This window comes from Magnolia sinica, chromosome 13, assembly GCF_029962835.1.
Source record: "Magnolia sinica isolate HGM2019 chromosome 13, MsV1, whole genome shotgun sequence".
NCBI classification, from domain to species: Eukaryota; Viridiplantae; Streptophyta; class Magnoliopsida; order Magnoliales; family Magnoliaceae; genus Magnolia; species Magnolia sinica.
Window position 1 is genome coordinate 8,219,024 of NC_080585.1, and position 22,395 is coordinate 8,241,418.

Below are 22,395 nucleotides of genomic sequence, written 5' to 3' on the forward strand. Positions count from 1 at the left end.
ACGTGTCCCATTGAGGGCACGGCTTCAGTTGGTTACCGTTGGGTGGATCTCTGACTGTGGAGCCCACTTTCATTTATGTACCTTGCATCCACGCCGTTTATCCCTTTTGAAAGCTCATTTTAGATTATGATACCAAAACTGAAGCAGATAAAAGACTCACATCGACCACACCCAGGAAACAGTGGTGATTGACCATTAAAAACATTCTGTGACCCACAAAAGTTTTGGATCAACCTGATATTTGTGTAATCACTTCGTCCACGTCTTTGTAACCTTATCAACAGGTTCGATGGAAAGTGGATCTTAAGAAGTTTTAAAATGGTGGGTAATCAATCGCCACTTTTCCCTGTGGTGTGGTCCACCCAAGATCTGTATCTGCTTTATTTTTTGAGCTTTCAAAATGGATGAACGGCATGGATGTAAGGCACATGCATCACGGTGGGTCCACGGGAGACTTGCACGGAGAGATGACTCTAGCATATTACGCTCCTGTGGCACCATCTTATCATGTACCATTTCCCTAAAATGGACGTTTTAGTTGGATGAATTAACCACGAGAGGGTGGTCGTGGCAGGATTTTATGTTGCAAGTGTGTTCTAGCCCCACATGCACAGTAATGTACGTCTTTGAACATAAGGTGGGCCGACGGCAGTGTAAATATCAGGCTGGTCAACTCATCAGGTGGCCCACCACTGCCCTATAACAATGAGAAATGATTCTATCCAGGTGGCCATAAGTGTGGGGGCCACCTTGTGTTGTATATCCACACTATCCATCCATTTTTTGAGCTGGTTTTAAAATATAGCTCAAAAGTAAAGCAGATCCTAATTTAAAGTGGACCACACGACAGCAGAAAAAGTAGCGATTTTTTATTAAAAAATTTTTTGGGCTACAAAAGCTCTAGTTCAACCTAATATTTGTGTTTTCCCTTCACACGGGTATGTTTGACCTTATCAACTGGTAGGCTGAAAAACAAATATTTCAATTGAAGTTTTTGTTTTTTTTGCCATAGGCGTTTAAGTACCATTGATTTTTTTTGCATAGTTTATTAGAAATTTGATCCTTTTTCGATTTTGGCTCATTGGAATAATGAATAAACAGCCGAGACATATATCACATACATCGAAGTAGGTCCCATAGCCATAGCTTGACAGAGTCTTGACTCGATTCACACGGAGGGCTTACATATATTTTCCTAGTGGTCCACATTCATTGGACACATGTTGGGGAAACTACGGAAGCACATAAAGATGAATCAAGGATAGCAATTTAATAATACTAGGCAAACACAAAAAGAACATGGCAATTTAATATTTTGGAAAAAAACCATGGCACAAAACGACAAATGATTATTATGAAAGAAGAAATTATAAATAGAAATATTTTACTCGATTCGAACAATCTTGAATCTCACCTTTGCTACGCCGTTTGAAACCCTAAGAGGCTAAGACTATTTAAAAACTCTTAGAATACCTCCTGATCTCATTTACACACACACACACACACATATATAGCCTTAGAAAGAATCTCAAACGAAATCGAAAACAAATTCCTCACATTCGTAATTTTGTGAAAAATCTACGCAGAATCTATCGAAGCTATCAAAGCCCTATCAATAACATTGAACTAATCCTGTAGATGGCATCGAAGGCCCGCCAATAACATCAAACTAATCCTATCGATGACATCAAAGCCCTATCGATGGCATCGAAAAAATGCCTAATTAGTCCGAAAACCAACTAAAGAAAATCTAAAAAATATTGATAGGATGGAGAACTGCTCAATGCCATCGAAGGTGACATCGAAAAGGCTGTCGATGGCATCAACAGACCATATATCTGACTCGATTTAAGATATCAAATACAACAACATATGCCCTGCCTGAGTGGATAGGTCTGTTTTTCGTGGTGCTTCATATGAATGGTGTGTGGCCGACCCCGTGTATGGCTCGATGACCCATGCATGCGCCAAGTTGAAGAGTGTGCATTGTGTTAACGAGTGTATGGAGCGTGCGTGAAATGCCAGCACTCGTTCAATTCTCCTGTATAACATGAAAACCCGGTAACTAAGAGGCTTTGGGCCCGACAATTCCGTATTTTTCTAAATGAAGATATTGTCTAATGCCACGCGGAATCTTTGTACAATGACATCCGCACCTTCAGTTTGTACGAGTGAGGCCCTCCTTCACTGATGTACTAAGAACTTCGGGATGCGACAATCCTAACCCTTTGATATAAGGCCGAGCAAGTATAGCTGGTTTAAAAAGAAAACATATTGCTGGTTCACATTAAAATAGAAAAGGGCAAATATTCAATAGTTGGAACATCAAAGAAATTTTGCCCCATGAACTGTCCTAAATCAAAAATCCAAACGAAGTGTAAAACCTCAGTGCCTTACTACTGCATGATATCTCTACTGTTCAAGTGGAAGGTCATTGGAGAACGATCGTCTGGTGACCCAAGATGGATGGCAAATGGTTCAGAACACATGGATTGGGCAATCCTAACGATTGAATTAGCATCCCCTAAAGAAACAGTGGAAAATGGAAATGGTTCAATAATAAAGCTTTCATCAAGAAAATTGAAGAATGATGTGATTTTTGAAAAATAAGTTGTCCATGATATAACCATGTGCCTCATTGATGCACCACTCCATGCATTCCATACAAAGATGACTCAACCAACGGTGATTCTTCATGCTCCGCAGCATATCTCCGGTCTAAGACAACGGTTTTGTGGGTGATAAAGGTCTATGTTTTTTTTTTTAGAGGTTTCCTTTTTATGATTTTAAAAATATATTTATATATATATAATGGAAAAGGAACTATGCGCTCGACCTCATGAGTCCGTCCCATGAGGTCGAGATGTGTGGGCCCCACCGTAATGCGTTTCGAACATCTAACCCATCAGTCAGATGCACCATTCCATCGTGGGCCTAGGTCTCAAAAATCAAGTCAATCCGTGACTTGTTTGGGCCACACCACATACAGAAGTGGGGAGGGGCCGTGCACCATTGAAACATTCATAATCCATTTTTTGGGCCCACCGAGATGTGGTTTGCAAATCCAGCCCATCCATTATGTGTGTCCCACTTGCATGATGGTTCAGATCAAGTTTCAGCAGCATTCAAAACTCAGGTGGGCCCCACCAAGTGCTTTTATATGTTTTAACGGTGTTTCACATGATTTTAGATGGTATGGTCCACCTAAGTTCCTTATACGGCTGATTTTTGGCATATCCCATAATTTAGAGGGTACCCATCAAATGCACGGTGTTGATGGTCGACATGCATCACGGTGGGGCCCACACAGCTCGACCTCACGGGAGCTAATTGTGAGGTCGAGCGCATAGTACCTTTTCCCACACACACACACACACACACACACACACATATATAAGATTTAGAGAAATAGTAGTGCTTTGCAGCGTACATATTAGGTTGTGTGGCTTATTGGGCACTTTTTGGTACATTTTTCTTGGTACACTTAGTACTTTGTCCATTCAAGTAGGTCGAGGGGCTTTAGAATCTATATTTTTAATTTTTTCGTCAATCCCACATTAGATTAAAGTATAGCTGCAATTCAAATTGTGTTCTAACTTACAACTAAGTATGATTGGGAAAGAAGGCTTGGTCAACGTTGAGTTATGGGTACCATTTGCTGACTTAGCAATTCCTTGGTAGCAATTAAGATGGTAGTTAAGCAGGTGATGTGGAAGGGTGCTAACCATTTTAATTATAGCTGATCATTGTAATTAAATCACAACAATACTTTTTATCAAGTGAAAATATCCGTAAGTATCCCAAGTCAACAAATTAAGTTTCTTTAAGACACCTTCATGGGCCTTTTTCAACAGTCACCCTCCAATGCCTCTCTCAGCAACCACTCAAACTCCACTCAAACTCTCTCTCTCTCTCTCTCTCTCTCTCTCTCTCTCTCTCTCTCTCTCTCTCTCTCTCTCTCTCTCTCTCTCTCTCTCTCTCTCTCTCTATATATATATATATATATATGGGAAAAGGTACTATGCGCTCGACCTCACGATAAGCTCCCGTGAGGTCAAGCTGTGTGGGCCCCACCGTGATGCGTGTCGACCATCAACACCGTGCATCTGATGGGTACCCTCTAAATTATGGGATATCCCAAAAATCAGCCGTATACGGAACTCAGGTGGGCCATACCATCTAAAATCATGTGAAACACCGTTAAAACATATAAAAGCACTTGGTGGGGCCCACCTGAGTTTTGAATGCTGCTGAAACTTGGTCTGAACCCTCATGCAAGTGGGACACACATAATGGATGGGCTGGATTTGCAAACCACATCTCGGTGGGCCCAAAAAACTGATTATGAATGTTTTAATGGTGCACGGCCCCTCCCAACTTTTGTATGTGGTGTGGCCCACACAAGTCACGGATTGACTTGATTTTTGAGACCTAGGCCCATGATGGAATGGTGCATCTGACTGATGGGGTAGATGTTCGAAACGCATCACGGTGGGGCCCACACAGCTCGACCTCATGGGACGGACTTGTGAGGTCGAGCGCATAGTACCTTTTCCCTATATATATATATATATATATATATATATATATATATATATATATATATATATATATATATATATATATCATTTGTGAGAACTTAAATTAATACAAGAAAATCATCTCATGTTCTTATAACATTTCTCTATAACAGTATTACATCTACGGTATAATAATAGTTTACTCATGAGGTAGATTTGTTGGATCCCCTTATAATACCAATTTAACTCCGTGTAACATTTATGTTATCAACAATGATATGAAAAATGTTCAAACAATAATAAATTAAAAATAAAGAACTACACACCTTTTGAAACTATTGTGAATGTGTGAATGCAGTGGCTTGATTGACAATGAATTTGATTTCTTATTTGAGCAATGGACATACAAAGTCTCTCTTTAAGATCGCTTTGACATAATCTACTAGTGTGGCCGGCTCTCAATGCATTATTCACGGGATATGGTCAGAAAACTTGCACTTACATCATTACCACACTTCTTCTGAACGCCTAGAGAAAAAATGATAAAAATATTTTGAAGAAAGAAAGAGAAGAACGAAAATATAGTTTTTTTTATTTTCAAAATCTTAAGAGCAAATCATTTTTTTTTAATAGAGAAAGAAAGGAAGAGTTTAGATGCAACCATGACTCAGCGTGGTTAAGGTGCACCCTTTAGACACATATCTCATGTAGGCGTTTGGATTGTAAGTTGCTTAAGATAAGCTACTTATTCCACAAGTAGCTTATTTTAATTTTTACTTATTGAGAAGATAAGTATGTTTGATAAACAACATACCAGCTTTTCCTCGCTTTTGTCTCTCCTAATGCCTCTCTTCAGCAACTTTTGAAAAGTATAAAAGTTAAATAAATAATGCTGTAAGTGATTATATGCTTTTAAGTAAAAAGTTACTTCTAACTAATCATAAACTAAACTTACTTATCTTAAATGAGTCACTTATCTTTTGTTGTAAGCAGAAAAAGTAACTTATTTGGTGGTATCCAGATAGGCCCATAAGGAAATGGTCTTAGAAAGTGGACTACATTTAACTGTTATAATAAAATATCCAATAAAAAAGGATCAACTAAAATAAAAGTTTTTTTTTTTTGTAAAACCAAGTTTATCAAATGTCAAAAAATATGCTCAAGCATACTAATTCATACCCCCATGCACGCGAGTATCATGCATACGCTCGATTAATTTGTTTTCTAGCCAGCCTTGTTCACGTGTACATATTTGAACATATTAACATTTTTATTTCAAAAGCCTAAAAAAGGAAACCTTTACAAACACATTAAACACTTCTTCATGTTTAATGTACGATCATTTTCTACACTTGGAAAAAGTTAAAAGAAACACTTTTTTGGCCTCCCTTTTTGTATATATATATTTTTAATTTTTTTAACCTCAAGAGCAATGCAATTTGTGATTCAGGCTATGCATTTTTATCTCCTACATTTCTTTTTCTAACAGGTAAGACCTTCATCTCTAATTGCAAAATTTTGCCCCATGAACTGTCCTAAATCAAAAATCCAAACGAAGTGTAAAACCTCAGTGCCTTACTACTGCATGATATCTCTACTGTTCAAGTGGAAGGTCATTGGAGAACGATCGTCTGGTGACCCAAGATGGATGGCAAATGGTTCAGAACACATGGATTGGGCAATCCTAACGATTGAATTAGCATCCCCTAAAGAAACAGTGGAAAATGGAAATGGTTCAATAATAAAGCTTTCATCAAGAAAATTGAAGAATGATGTGATTTTTGAAAAATAAGTTGTCCATGATATAACCATGTGCCTCATTGATGCACCACTCCATGCATTCCATACAAAGATGACTCAACCAACGGTGATTCTTCATGCTCCGCAGCATATCTCCGGTCTAAGACAACGGTTTTGTGGGTGATAAAGGTCTATGTTTTTTTTTTTAGAGGTTTCCTTTTTATGATTTTAAAAATATATTTATATATATATATATAATGGAAAAGGAACTATGCGCTCGACCTCATGAGTCCGTCCCATGAGGTCGAGATGTGTGGGCCCCACCGTAATGCGTTTCGAACATCTAACCCATCAGTCAGATGCACCATTCCATCGTGGGCCTAGGTCTCAAAAATCAAGTCAATCCGTGACTTGTTTGGGCCACACCACATACAGAAGTGGGGAGGGGCCGTGCACCATTGAAACATTCATAATCCATTTTTTGGGCCCACCGAGATGTGGTTTGCAAATCCAGCCCATCCATTATGTGTGTCCCACTTGCATGATGGTTCAGATCAAGTTTCAGCAGCATTCAAAACTCAGGTGGGCCCCACCAAGTGCTTTTATATGTTTTAACGGTGTTTCACATGATTTTAGATGGTATGGTCCACCTAAGTTCCTTATACGGCTGATTTTTGGCATATCCCATAATTTAGAGGGTACCCATCAAATGCACGGTGTTGATGGTCGACATGCATCACGGTGGGGCCCACACAGCTCGACCTCACGGGAGCTAATTGTGAGGTCGAGCGCATAGTACCTTTTCCCACACACACACACACACACACACACACACATATATAAGATTTAGAGAAATAGTAGTGCTTTGCAGTGTACATATTAGGTTGTGTGGCTTATTGGGCACTTTTTGGTACATTTTTCTTGGTACACTTAGTACTTTGTCCATTCAAGTAGGTCGAGGGGCTTTAGAATCTATATTTTTAATTTTTTCGTCAATCCCACATTAGATTAAAGTATAGCTGCAATTCAAATTGTGTTCTAACTTACAACTAAGTATGATTGGGAAAGAAGGCTTGGTCAACGTTGAGTTATGGGTACCATTTGCTGACTTAGCAATTCCTTGGTAGCAATTAAGATGGTAGTTAAGCAGGTGATGTGGAAGGGTGCTAACCATTTTAATTATAGCTGATCATTGTAATTAAATCACAACAATACTTTTTATCAAGTGAAAATATCCGTAAGTATCCCAAGTCAACAAATTAAGTTTCTTTAAGACACCTTCATGGGCCTTTTTCAACAGTCACCCTCCAATGCCTCTCTCAGCAACCACTCAAACTCCACTCAATCTCTCTCTCTCTCTCTCTCTCTCTCTCTCTCTCTCTCTCTATATATATATATATATATATATATATATATATATGGGAAAAGGTACTATGCGCTCGACCTCACAATTAGCTCCCGTGAGGTCGAGCTGTGTGGGCCCCACCGTGATGCGTGTCGACCATCAACACCGTGCATTTGATGGGTACCCTCTAAATTATGGGATATCCCAAAAATCAGCCATATACGGAACTCAGGTGGGCCATACCATCTAAAATCATGTGAAACACCGTTAAAACATATAAAAGCACTTGGTGGGGCCCACCTGAGTTTTGAATGCTGCTGAAACTTGGTCTGAACCCTCATGCAAGTGGGACACACATAATGGATGGGCTGGATTTGCAAACCACATCTCGGTGGGCCCAAAAAACTGATTATGAATGTTTTAATGGTGCACGGCCCCTCCCCACTTCTGTATGTGGTGTGGCCCACACAAGTCACGGATTGACTTGATTTTTGAGACCTAGGCCCACGATGGAATGGTGCATCTGACTGATGGGTTAGATGTTCAAAACGCATCACGGTGGGGCCCACACAGCTCGACCTCATGGGACGGACTCGTGAGGTCGAGCGCATAGTACCTTTTCCCTATATATATATATATATATATATATATATATATATATCATTTGTGAGAACTTAAATTAATACAAGAAAATCATCTCATGTTCTTATAACATTTCTCTATAACAGTATTACATCTACGGTATAATAATAGTTTACTCATGAGGTAGATTTGTTGGATCCCCTTATAATACCAATTTAACTCCGTGTAACATTTATGTTATCAACAATGATATGAAAAATGTTCAAACAATAATAAATTAAAAATAAAGAACTACACACCTTTTGAAACTATTGTGAATGTGTGAATGCAGTGGCTTGATTGACAATGAATTTGATTTCTTATTTGAGCAATGGACATACAAAGTCTCTCTTTAAGATCGCTTTGACATAATCTACTAGTGTGGCCGGCTCTCAATGCATTATTCACGGGATATGGTCAGAAAACTTGCACTTACATCATTACCACACTTCTTCTGAACGCCTAGAGAAAGAATGATAAAAATATTTTGAAGAAAGAAAGAGAAGAACGAAAATATAGTTTTTTTTATTTTCAAAATCTTAAGAGCAAATCATTTTTTTTTAATAGAGAAAGAAAGGAAGAGTTTAGATGCAACCATGACTCAACGTGGTTAAGGTGCACCCTTTAGACACATATCTCATGTAGGCGTTTGGATTGTAAGTTGCTTAAGATAAGCTACTTATTCCACAAGTAGCTTATTTTAATTTTTACTTATTGAGAAGATAAGTATGTTTGATAAACAACATACCAGCTTTTCCTCGCTTTTGTCTCTCCTAATGCCTCTCTTCAGCAACTTTTGAAAAGTATAAAAGTTAAATAAATAATGCTGTAAGTGATTATATGCTTTTAAGTAAAAAGTTACTTCTAACTAATCATAAACTAAACTTACTTATCTTAAATGAGTCACTTATCTTTTGTTGTAAGCAGAAAAAGTAACTTATTTGGTGGTATCCAGATAGGCCCATAAGGAAATGGTCTTAGAAAGTGGACTACATTTAACTGTTATAATAAAATATCCAATAAAAAAGGATCAACTAAAATAAAAGTTTTTTTTTTTGTAAAACCAAGTTTATCAAATGTCAAAAAATATGCTCAAGCATACTAATTCATACCCCCATGCACGCGAGTATCATGCATACGCTCGATTAATTTGTTTTCTAGCCAGCCTTGTTCACGTGTACATATTTGAACATATTAACATTTTTATTTCAAAAGCCTAAAAAAGGAAACCTTTACAAACACATTAAACACTTCTTCATGTTTAATGTACGATCATTTTCTACACTTGGAAAAAGTTAAAAGAAACACTTTTTTGGCCTCCCTTTTTGTATATATATATTTTTAATTTTTTTAACCTCAAGAGCAATGCAATTTGTGATTCAGGCTATGCATTTTTATCTCCTACATTTCTTTTTCTAACAGGTAAGACCTTCATCTCTAATTGCAAAATTTTGCCCCATGAACTGTCCTAAATCAAAAATCCAAACGAAGTGTAAAACCTCAGTGCCTTACTACTGCATGATATCTCTACTGTTCAAGTGGAAGGTCATTGGAGAACGATCGTCTGGTGACCCAAGATGGATGGCAAATGGTTCAGAACACATGGATTGGGCAATCCTAACGATTGAATTAGCATCCCCTAAAGAAACAGTGGAAAATGGAAATGGTTCAATAATAAAGCTTTCATCAAGAAAATTGAAGAATGATGTGATTTTTGAAAAATAAGTTGTCCATGATATAACCATGTGCCTCATTGATGCACCACTCCATGCATTCCATACAAAGATGACTCAACCAACGGTGATTCTTCATGCTCCGCAGCATATCTCCGGTCTAAGACAACGGTTTTGTGGGTGATAAAGGTCTATGTTTTTTTTTTTAGAGGTTTCCTTTTTATGATTTTAAAAATATATTTATATATATATAATGGAAAAGGAACTATGCGCTCGACCTCATGAGTCCGTCCCATGAGGTCGAGATGTGTGGGCCCCACCGTAATGCGTTTCGAACATCTAACCCATCAGTCAGATGCACCATTCCATCGTGGGCCTAGGTCTCAAAAATCAAGTCAATCCGTGACTTGTTTGGGCCACACCACATACAGAAGTGGGGAGGGGCCGTGCACCATTGAAACATTCATAATCCATTTTTTGGGCCCACCGAGATGTGGTTTGCAAATCCAGCCCATCCATTATGTGTGTCCCACTTGCATGATGGTTCAGATCAAGTTTCAGCAGCATTCAAAACTCAGGTGGGCCCCACCAAGTGCTTTTATATGTTTTAACGGTGTTTCACATGATTTTAGATGGTATGGTCCACCTAAGTTCCTTATACGGCTGATTTTTGGCATATCCCATAATTTAGAGGGTACCCATCAAATGCACGGTGTTGATGGTCGACATGCATCACGGTGGGGCCCACACAGCTCGACCTCACGGGAGCTAATTGTGAGGTCGAGCGCATAGTACCTTTTCCCACACACACACACACACACACACACACACATATATAAGATTTAGAGAAATAGTAGTGCTTTGCAGCGTACATATTAGGTTGTGTGGCTTATTGGGCACTTTTTGGTACATTTTTCTTGGTACACTTAGTACTTTGTCCATTCAAGTAGGTCGAGGGGCTTTAGAATCTATATTTTTAATTTTTTCGTCAATCCCACATTAGATTAAAGTATAGCTGCAATTCAAATTGTGTTCTAACTTACAACTAAGTATGATTGGGAAAGAAGGCTTGGTCAACGTTGAGTTATGGGTACCATTTGCTGACTTAGCAATTCCTTGGTAGCAATTAAGATGGTAGTTAAGCAGGTGATGTGGAAGGGTGCTAACCATTTTAATTATAGCTGATCATTGTAATTAAATCACAACAATACTTTTTATCAAGTGAAAATATCCGTAAGTATCCCAAGTCAACAAATTAAGTTTCTTTAAGACACCTTCATGGGCCTTTTTCAACAGTCACCCTCCAATGCCTCTCTCAGCAACCACTCAAACTCCACTCAAACTCTCTCTCTCTCTCTCTCTCTCTCTCTCTCTCTATATATATATATATATATATATATATATATATATATATGGGAGAAAGGTATTATGCGCTCGACCTCACAATTAGCTCCCGTGAGGTCGAGCTGTGTGGGCCCCACCGTGATGCGTGTCGACCATCAACACCGTGCATTTGATGGGTACCCTCTAAATTATGGGATATCCCAAAAATCAGCCGTATACGGAACTCAGGTGGGCCATACCATCTAAAATCATGTGAAACACCGTTAAAACATATAAAAGCACTTGGTGGGGCCCACCTGAGTTTTGAATGCTTCTGAAACTTGGTCTGAACCCTCATGCAAGTGGGACACACATAATGGATGGGCTGGATTTGCAAACCACATCTCGGTGGGCCCAAAAAACTGATTATGAATGTTTTAATGGTGCACGGCCCCTCCCCACTTCTGTATGTGGTGTGGCCCACACAAGTCACGGATTGACTTGATTTTTGAGACCTAGGCCCACGATGGAATGGTGCATCTGACTGATGGGTTAGATGTTCAAAACGCATCACGGTGGGGCCCACGCAGCTCGACCTCACGGTACGAACTTGTGAGGTTGAGCGCATAGTACCTTTTCCATATATATATATATATATATATATATATATATATATCATTTGTGAGAACTTAAATTAATACAAGAAAATCATCTCATGTTCTTATAACATTTCTCTATAACAGTATTACATCTACGGTATAATAATAGTTTACTCATGAGGTAGATTTGTTGGATCCCCTTATAATACCAATTTAACTCCGTGTAACATTTATGTTATCAACAATGATATGAAAAATGTTCAAACAATAATAAATTAAAAATAAAGAACTACACACCTTTTGAAACTATTGTGAATGTGTGAATGCAGTGGCTTGATTGACAATGAATTTGATTTCTTATTTGAGCAATGGACATACAAAGTCTCTCTTTAAGATCGCTTTGACATAATCTACTAGTGTGGCCGGCTCTCAATGCATTATTCACGGGATATGGTCAGAAAACTTGCACTTACATCATTACCACACTTCTTCTGAACGCCTAGAGAAAAAATGATAAAAATATTTTGAAGAAAGAAAGAGAAGAACGAAAATATAGTTTTTTTTATTTTCAAAATCTTAAGAGCAAATCATTTTTTTTTAATAGAGAAAGAAAGGAAGAGTTTAGATGCAACCATGACTCAACGTGGTTAAGGTGCACCCTTTAGACACATATCTCATGTAGGCGTTTGGATTGTAAGTTGCTTAAGATAAGCTACTTATTCCACAAGTAGCTTATTTTAATTTTTACTTATTGAGAAGATAAGTATGTTTGATAAACAACATACCAGCTTTTCCTCGCTTTTGTCTCTCCTAATGCCTCTCTTCAGCAACTTTTGAAAAGTATAAAAGTTAAATAAATAATGCTGTAAGTGATTATATGCTTTTAAGTAAAAAGTTACTTCTAACTAATCATAAACTAAACTTACTTATCTTAAATGAGTCACTTATCTTTTGTTGTAAGCAGAAAAAGTAACTTATTTGGTGGTATCCAAATAGGCCCATAAGGAAATGGTCTTAGAAAGTGGACTACATTTAACTGTTATAATAAAATATCCAATAAAAAAGGATCAACTAAAATAAAAGTTTTTTTTTTTTGTAAAACCAAGTTTATCAAATGTCAAAAAATATGCTCAAGCATACTAATTCATACCCCCATGCACGCGAGTATCATGCATACGCTCGATTAATTTGTTTTCTAGCCAGCCTTGTTCACGTGTACATATTTGAACATATTAACATTTTTATTTCAAAAGCCTAAAAAAGGAAACCTTTACAAACACATTAAACACTTCTTCATGTTTAATGTACGATCATTTTCTACACTTGGAAAAAGTTAAAAGAAACACTTTTTTGGCCTCCCTTTTTGTATATATATATTTTTAATTTTTTTAACCTCAAGAGCAATGCAATTTGTGATTCAGGCTATGCATTTTTATCTCCTACATTTCTTTTTCTAACAGGTAAGACCTTCATCTCTAATTGCAAAATTTTGCCCCATGAACTGTCCTAAATCAAAAATCCAAACGAAGTGTAAAACCTCAGTGCCTTACTACTGCATGATATCTCTACTGTTCAAGTGGAAGGTCATTGGAGAACGATCGTCTGGTGACCCAAGATGGATGGCAAATGGTTCAGAACACATGGATTGGGCAATCCTAACGATTGAATTAGCATCCCCTAAAGAAACAGTGGAAAATGGAAATGGTTCAATAATAAAGCTTTCATCAAGAAAATTGAAGAATGATGTGATTTTTGAAAAATAAGTTGTCCATGATATAACCATGTGCCTCATTGATGCACCACTCCATGCATTCCATACAAAGATGACTCAACCAACGGTGATTCTTCATGCTCCGCAGCATATCTCCGGTCTAAGACAACGGTTTTGTGGGTGATAAAGGTCTATGTTTTTTTTTTTAGAGGTTTCCTTTTTATGATTTTAAAAATATATTTATATATATATATATAATGGAAAAGGAACTATGCGCTCGACCTCATGAGTCCGTCCCATGAGGTCGAGATGTGTGGGCCCCACCGTAATGCGTTTCGAACATCTAACCCATCAGTCAGATGCACCATTCCATCGTGGGCCTAGGTCTCAAAAATCAAGTCAATCCGTGACTTGTGTGGGCCACACCACATACAGAAGTGGGGAGGGGCCGTGCACCATTGAAACATTCATAATCCATTTTTTGGGCCCACCGAGATGTGGTTTGCAAATCCAGCCCATCCATTATGTGTGTCCCACTTGCATGATGGTTCAGATCAAGTTTCAGCAGCATTCAAAACTCAGGTGGGCCCCACCAAGTGCTTTTATATGTTTTAACGGTGTTTCACATGATTTTAGATGGTATGGTCCACCTAAGTTCCTTATACGGCTGATTTTTGGCATATCCCATAATTTAGAGGGTACCCATCAAATGCACAGTGTTGATGGTTGACACGCATCACGGTGGGGCCCACACAGCTCGACCTCACGGGAGCTAATCGTGAGGTCGAGCGCATAGTACCTTTTCCCACACACACACACACACACACACATATATATATAAGATTTAGAGAAATAGTAGTGCTTTGCAGCGTACATATTAGGTTGTGTGGCTTATTGGGCACTTTTTGGTACATTTTTCTTGGTACACTTAGTACTTTGTCCATTCAAGTAGGTCGAGGGGCTTTAGAATCTATATTTTTAATTTTTTCGTCAATCCCACATTAGATTAAAGTATAGCTGCAATTCAAATTGTGTTCTAACTTACAACTAAGTATGATTGGGAAAGAAGGCTTGGTCAACGTTGAGTTATGGGTACCATTTGCTGACTTAGCAATTCCTTGGTAGCAATTAAGATGGTAGTTAAGCAGGTGATGTGGAAGGGTGCTAACCATTTTAATTATAGCTGATCATTGTAATTAAATCACAACAATACTTTTTATCAAGTGAAAATATCCGTAAGTATCCCAAGTCAACAAATTAAGTTTCTTTAAGACACCTTCATGGGCCTTTTTCAACAGTCACCCTCCAATGCCTCTCTCAGCAACCCCTCAAACTCCACTCAAGCTCTGGCTCTCTCTCTCGCTCTCTCTCTCTCTCTCTATATATATATATATATATATATATATATATATATATGGGAAAAGGTCTTATGCGCTCGACCTCACAATTAGCTCCCTTGAGGTCGTGTGTGGGCCCCACCGTTATGCATGTCGACCATCAACACCGTGCATTTGATGGGTACCCTCTAAATTATGGGATATCCCAAAAATCAGTATGCGGAACTCACGTGGGCCATACCATCTAAAATCATGTGAAACACCGTTAAAACATATAAAAGCACTTGGTGGGGCCCACCTGAGTTTTGAATGCTGCTGAAACTTGGTCTGAACCCTCATGCAAGTGGGACACACATAATGGATGGGCTGGATTTGCAAACCACATCTCAGTGGGCCCAAAAAACTGATTATGAATGTTTTAATGGTGCACGGCCCCTCCCCACTTCTGTTTGTGGTATGGCCCACACAAGTCACGGATTGACTTGATTTTTGAGACCTAGGCCCACGATGGAATGGTGCATCTGACTGATGGGTTAGATGTTCAAAACGCATCACGGTGGGGCCCACGCAGCTCGACCTCATGGGACGGACTTGTGAGGTCGAGCGCATAGTACCTTTTCCCTATATATATATATATATATATATATATATATATATCATTTGTGAGAACTTAAATTAATACAAGAAAATCATCTCATGTTCTTATAACATTTCTCTATAACAGTATTACATCTACGGTATAATAATAGTTTACTCATGAGGTAGATTTGTTGGATCCCCTTATAATACCAATTTAACTCCGTGTAACATTTATGTTATCAACAATGATATGAAAAATGTTCAAACAATAATAAATTAAAAATAAAGAACTACACACCTTTTGAAACTATTGTGAATGTGTGAATGCAGTGGCTTGATTGACAATGAATTTGATTTCTTATTTGAGCAATGGACATACAAAGTCTCTCTTTAAGATCGCTTTGACATAATCTACTAGTGTGGCCGGCTCTCAATGCATTATTCACGGGATATGGTCAGAAAACTTGCACTTACATCATTACCACACTTCTTCTGAACGCCTAGAGAAAAAATGATAAAAATATTTTGAAGAAAGAAAGAGAAGAACGAAAATATAGTTTTTTTTATTTTCAAAATCTTAAGAGCAAATCATTTTTTTTTAATAGAGAAAGAAAGGAAGAGTTTAGATGCAACCATGACTCAACGTGGTTAAGGTGCACCCTTTAGACACATATCTCATGTAGGCGTTTGGATTGTAAGTTGCTTAAGATAAGCTACTTATTCCACAAGTAGCTTATTTTAATTTTTACTTATTGAGAAGATAAGTATGTTTGATAAACAACATACCAGCTTTTCCTCGCTTTTGTCTCTCCTAATGCCTCTCTTCAGCAACTTTTGAAAAGTATAAAAGTTAAATAAATAATGCTGTAAGTGATTATATGCTTTTAAGTAAAAAGTTACTTCTAACTAATCATAAACTAAACTTACTTATCTTAAATGAGTCACTTATCTTTTGTTGTAAGCAGAAAAAGTAACTTATTTGGTGGTATCCAGATAGGCCCATAAGGAAATGGTCTTAGAAAGTGGACTACATTTAACTGTTATAATAAAATATCCAATAAAAAAGGATCAACTAAAATAAAAGTTTTTTTTTTTGTAAAACCAAGTTTATCAAATGTCAAAAAATATGCTCAAGCATACTAATTCATACCCCCATGCACGCGAGTATCATGCATACGCTCGATTAATTTGTTTTCTAGCCAGCCTTGTTCACGTGTACATATTTGAACATATTAACATTTTTATTTCAAAAGCCTAAAAAAGGAAACCTTTACAAACACATTAAACACTTCTTCATGTTTAATGTACGATCATTTTCTACACTTGGAAAAAGTTAAAAGAAACACTTTTTTGGCCTCCCTTTTTGTATATATATATTTTTAATTTTTTTAACCTCAAGAGCAATGCAATTTGTGATTCAGGCTATGCATTTTTATCTCCTACATTTCTTTTTCTAACAGGTAAGACCTTCATCTCTAATTGCAAAATTTTGCCCCATGAACTGTCCTAAATCAAAAATCCAAACGAAGTGTAAAACCTCAGTGCCTTACTACTGCATGATATCTCTACTGTTCAAGTGGAAGGTCATTGGAGAACGATCGTCTGGTGACCCAAGATGGATGGCAAATGGTTCAGAACACATGGATTGGGCAATCCTAACGATTGAATTAGCATCCCCTAAAGAAACAGTGGAAAATGGAAATGGTTCAATAATAAAGCTTTCATCAAGAAAATTGAAGAATGATGTGATTTTTGAAAAATAAGTTGTCCATGATATAACCATGTGCCTCATTGATGCACCACTCCATGCATTCCATACAAAGATGACTCAACCAACGGTGATTCTTCATGCTCCGCAGCATATCTCCGGTCTAAGACAACGGTTTTGTGGGTGATAAAGGTCTATGTTTTTTTTTTTAGAGGTTTCCTTTTTATGATTTTAAAAATATATATATATATATATATACACATACCTCACGAGTCTGTCCCATTAGGTCGAGCTGTGTGGGCCCCACCATGATGCTTTTCGAACATCTAACCCATCAGTCAGATGCACCATTCTATCTTGGGCCTAGGTCTCAAAAATAAAGTCAATCCGTTACTTTTGTGGGCCACACCATATACAGAAGTGGGGAGGGGCCGTGGGCCCACGGAGATGTTATTTGCAAATCCAGCCCATCCATTATGTGTGTCCCACTTGCATGATGGTTCAGACCAACTTTCAGCAGCATTCAAAACTCAGGTGGGCCCCACCAAGTGCTTTTATATATTTTAACGGTGTTTCACATGATTTTAGATGGTATGGCCCACCTGAGTTCCGTATACGGCTGATTTTTGGGATATCCCATAATTTAGAGGGTACCCATCAAATGCACGGTGTTGATGGTCGACATGCATCACGGTGGGGCCCACACAGCTCGACCTCACGGGAGCTAATTGTGAGGTCGAGCGCATAGTACCTTTTCCCACACACACACACACACACACATATATATATAAGATTTAGAGAAATAGTAGTGCTTTGCAGCGTACATATTAGGTTGTGTGGCTTATTGGGCACTTTTTGGTACATTTTTCTTGGTACACTTAGTACTTTGTCCATTCAAGTAGGTCGAGGGGCTTTAGAATCTATATTTTTAATTTTTTCGTCAATCCCACATTAGATTAAAGTATAGCTGCAATTCAAATTGTGTTCTAACTTACAACTAAGTATGATTGGGAAAGAAGGCTTGGTCAACGTTGAGTTATGGGTACCATTTGCTGACTTAGCAATTCCTTGGTAGCAATTAAGATGGTAGTTAAGCAGGTGATGTGGAAGGGTGCTAACCATTTTAATTATAGCTGATCATTGTAATTAAATCACAACAATACTTTTTATCAAGTGAAAATATCCGTAAGTATCCCAAGTCAACAAATTAAGTTTCTTTAAGACACCTTCATGGGCCTTTTTCAACAGTCACCCTCCAATGCCTCTCTCAGCAACCACTCAAACTCCACTCAATCTCTCTCTCTCTCTCTCTCTCTCTCTCTCTCTCTATATATATATATATATATATATATATATATATATATATATATATATGGGAAAAGGTACTATGCGCTCGACCTCACAATTAGCTCCCTTGAGGTCGAGCTGTGTGGGCCCCACCGTTATGCATGTCGACCATCAACACCGTGCATCTGATGGGTACCCTCTAAATTATGGGATATCCCAAAAATCAGCCGTATACGGAACTCAGGTGGGCCATACCATCTAAAATCATGTGAAACACCGTTAAAACATATAAAAGCACTTGGTGGGGCCCACCTGAGTTTTGAATGCTGCTGAAACTTGGTCTGAACCCTCATGCAAGTGGGACACACATAATGGATGGGCTGGATTTGCAAACCACATCTCAGTGGGCCCAAAAAACTGATTATGAATGTTTTAATGGTGCACGGCCCCTCCCCACTTCTGTTTGTGGTATGGCCCACACAAGTCACGGATTGACTTGATTTTTGAGACCTAGGCCCACGATGGAATGGTGCATCTGACTGATGGGTTAGATGTTCAAAACGCATCACGGTGGGGCCCACGCAGCTCGACCTCATGGGACGGACTTGTGAGGTCGAGCGCATAGTACCTTTTCATATATATATATATATATATATATATATCATTTGTGAGAACTTAAATTAAGACAAGAAAATCATCTCATGTTCTTATAACATTTCTCTATAACAGTATTACATCTACGGTATAATAATAGTTTACTCATGAGGTAGATTTGTTGGATCCCCTTATAATACCAATTTAACTCCGTGTAACATTTATGTTATCAACAATGATATGAAAAATGTTCAAACAATAATAAATTAAAAATAAAGAACTACACACCTTTTGAAACTATTGTGAATGTGTGAATGCAGTGGCTTGATTGACAATGAATTTGATTTCTTATTTGAGCAATGGACATACAAAGTCTCTCTTTAAGATCGCTTTGACATAATCTACTAGTGTGGCCGGCTCTCAATGCATTATTCACGGGATATGGTCAGAAAACTTGCACTTACATCATTACCACACTTCTTCTGAACGCCTAGAGAAAGAATGATAAAAATATTTTGAAGAAAGAAAGAGAAGAACGAAAATATAGTTTTTTTTATTTTCAAAATCTTAAGAGCAAATCATTTTTTTTTAATAGAGAAAGAAAGGAAGAGTTTAGATGCAACCATGACTCAGCGTGGTTAAGGTGCACCCTTTAGACACATATCTCATGTAGGCGTTTGGATTGTAAGTTGCTTAAGATAAGCTACTTATTCCACAAGTAGCTTATTTTAATTTTTACTTATTGAGAAGATAAGTATGTTTGATAAACAACATACCAGCTTTTCCTCGCTTTTGTCTCTCCTAATGCCTCTCTTCAGCAACTTTTGAAAAGTATAAAAGTTAAATAAATAATGCTGTAAGTGATTATATGCTTTTAAGTAAAAAGTTACTTCTAACTAATCATAAACTAAACTTACTTATCTTAAATGAGTCACTTATCTTTTGTTGTAAGCAGAAAAAGTAACTTATTTGGTGGTATCCAAATAGGCCCATAAGGAAATGGTCTTAGAAAGTGGACTACATTTAACTGTTATAATAAAATATCCAATAAAAAAGGATCAACTAAAATAAAAGTTTTTTTTTTTGTAAAACCAAGTTTATCAAATGTCAAAAAATATGCTCAAGCATACTAATTCATACCCCCATGCACGCGAGTATCATGCATACGCTCGATTAATTTGTTTTCTAGCCAGCCTTGTTCACGTGTACATATTTGAACATATTAACATTTTTATTTCAAAAGCCTAAAAAAGGAAACCTTTACAAACACATTAAACACTTCTTCATGTTTAATGTACGATCATTTTCTACACTTGGAAAAAGTTAAAAGAAACACTTTTTTGGCCTCCCTTTTTGTATATATATATTTTTAATTTTTTTAACCTCAAGAGCAATGCAATTTGTGATTCAGGCTATGCATTTTTATCTCCTACATTTCTTTTTCTAACAGGTAAGACCTTCATCTCTAATTGCAACACATTGTACTTTCAGTGCTCGGGTTAGAGCTAGACACGAGTCGAACCGAGTTGAGCTTGGCATAGCTCGACTCGGCTCGGCCACTAGTTGACCCCAGCTCGAACTTAACTCAACTTAGTCCTCGAGCCTGACTGGCTAGCTCGACTCTATTCGGTCAACAACTCAGGCCAATTTGAGCATGTACGACATTTTCTCAAACACATGGAGTGCACCTTCGATTTCTTACGGTATGTAAAACAGTAGCAACAGTTTATAGGTGTTCCATCAAACCCTTAGTAGGCAACATCAAAATCAAGATACAAGGATAGTTTTATCATGTAATGTTTCTTTTTTTGGTAGTGATTTGTTCATATCCATACCTTTCTTGCCACCAGCCGATTCCTCGGAGAATATATGCACCCAAAGCAACACTTTGTTGAGTCATTTCATCAAACACTTGGTGAGCAACATCAATATCAAAATAACCAAGTCACCGAATTGGTTCAATTTGAGTTCGATTCAAGTTGAGGTTCGATTTGAGTAGATTCGAGCTCAGACAAGCTCGAACTCGGCTCGAAAGTTTGTCGAGCTTCGAAAATTAACACGACTCAACTCGAACTCAGTTTCAAACCGAGTCGAATCGAGCTTTTTCGAGTCGAGTTGAGCAAGTTAACCAAGCCAACTCGGTTCGTGTATAGCTCTAACTTGGGTGTTATTTCAAAATCTAATTGGCGCATATATGCATGGGAACACATAAAATCTACTCTACAAACCATTGCTTAAACGAAGTTTCTACCATTAATGTTTATTCAACTCACGACCTAAATCAACTTGTGGAAACTTATGATATCACACCCAACCACTCAAGCTAATAAAATTACATAGATGCACCAATCTCACAATGTTTGCTCTAAACTGATATATACTATTTATTAACTAATCTTAGTTTAGACCATTCCTATAACGGACATCAAGATCAACTCATTTACTTAATTATACATCAATCTAACCCTCTAGAATCTTCACCCATAGATCAAACCATCCACCCATTGATTTGCAAGATTGACCACCACATCATTAGATAAACCTAATTTTTAAGATTCCAATTCCTTGGATAGATAAATATAACTGTCCATCTGTCCATCGAGTCCATAATATATCATTGGACAATTGTTATTATGACCAATGTTATATGCTAAGTTCTCTTAAGTTTACTTTGTTACCAATACAGATCTTTACGTGTGAAGAGATTCCTTAAATGGAATCCAAGTTGTCTAATGAGAGTTGCTAGATAAGAGTCTTATATAGATATATATTGTCATAATATACACTGTGTTAAAAAGGTTATTACACAAGAATCATACATAAATCAATTACATTAACTTGAAAAAAAAGTGTAAAACTAAGAAAGTTAATATAAAAAAAATTATATAAATGTATGTATAAATACACACACACATATACATATACATAAATGGTACCATGAGGTAGACCTGTGTGGGCCCCACCATGATGTGCGATGGACATTTACATTTTGCATTGGGTAGGTCCCCTCTAGATTAGGGAATATGCAAAAAATTAGTTGTATCCAGAACTCAAGTGCACCATATCATCTAAAACAGTGTGAAATTATGCTTAAATCATCTAAAAGAAAACATTGGGACCTCATATGAATTTTGGATATGACTGAAACTTGGTCTGACCTCTCATCCAAGTGAGACACAAACTGGATGGATTAGATTTCTAAAACACATCTAAGTGGCCCTATAAATGATTATGAAGATTTTAATGAATGAATATTTACTCTCAACTGTTGTACATGGTGCAGCTGACCTAAATCATGGATTAGCCTAAATTTTAGGCCCATGGACTACCATGAAAAGTTGCATCTAATTGATGGGGT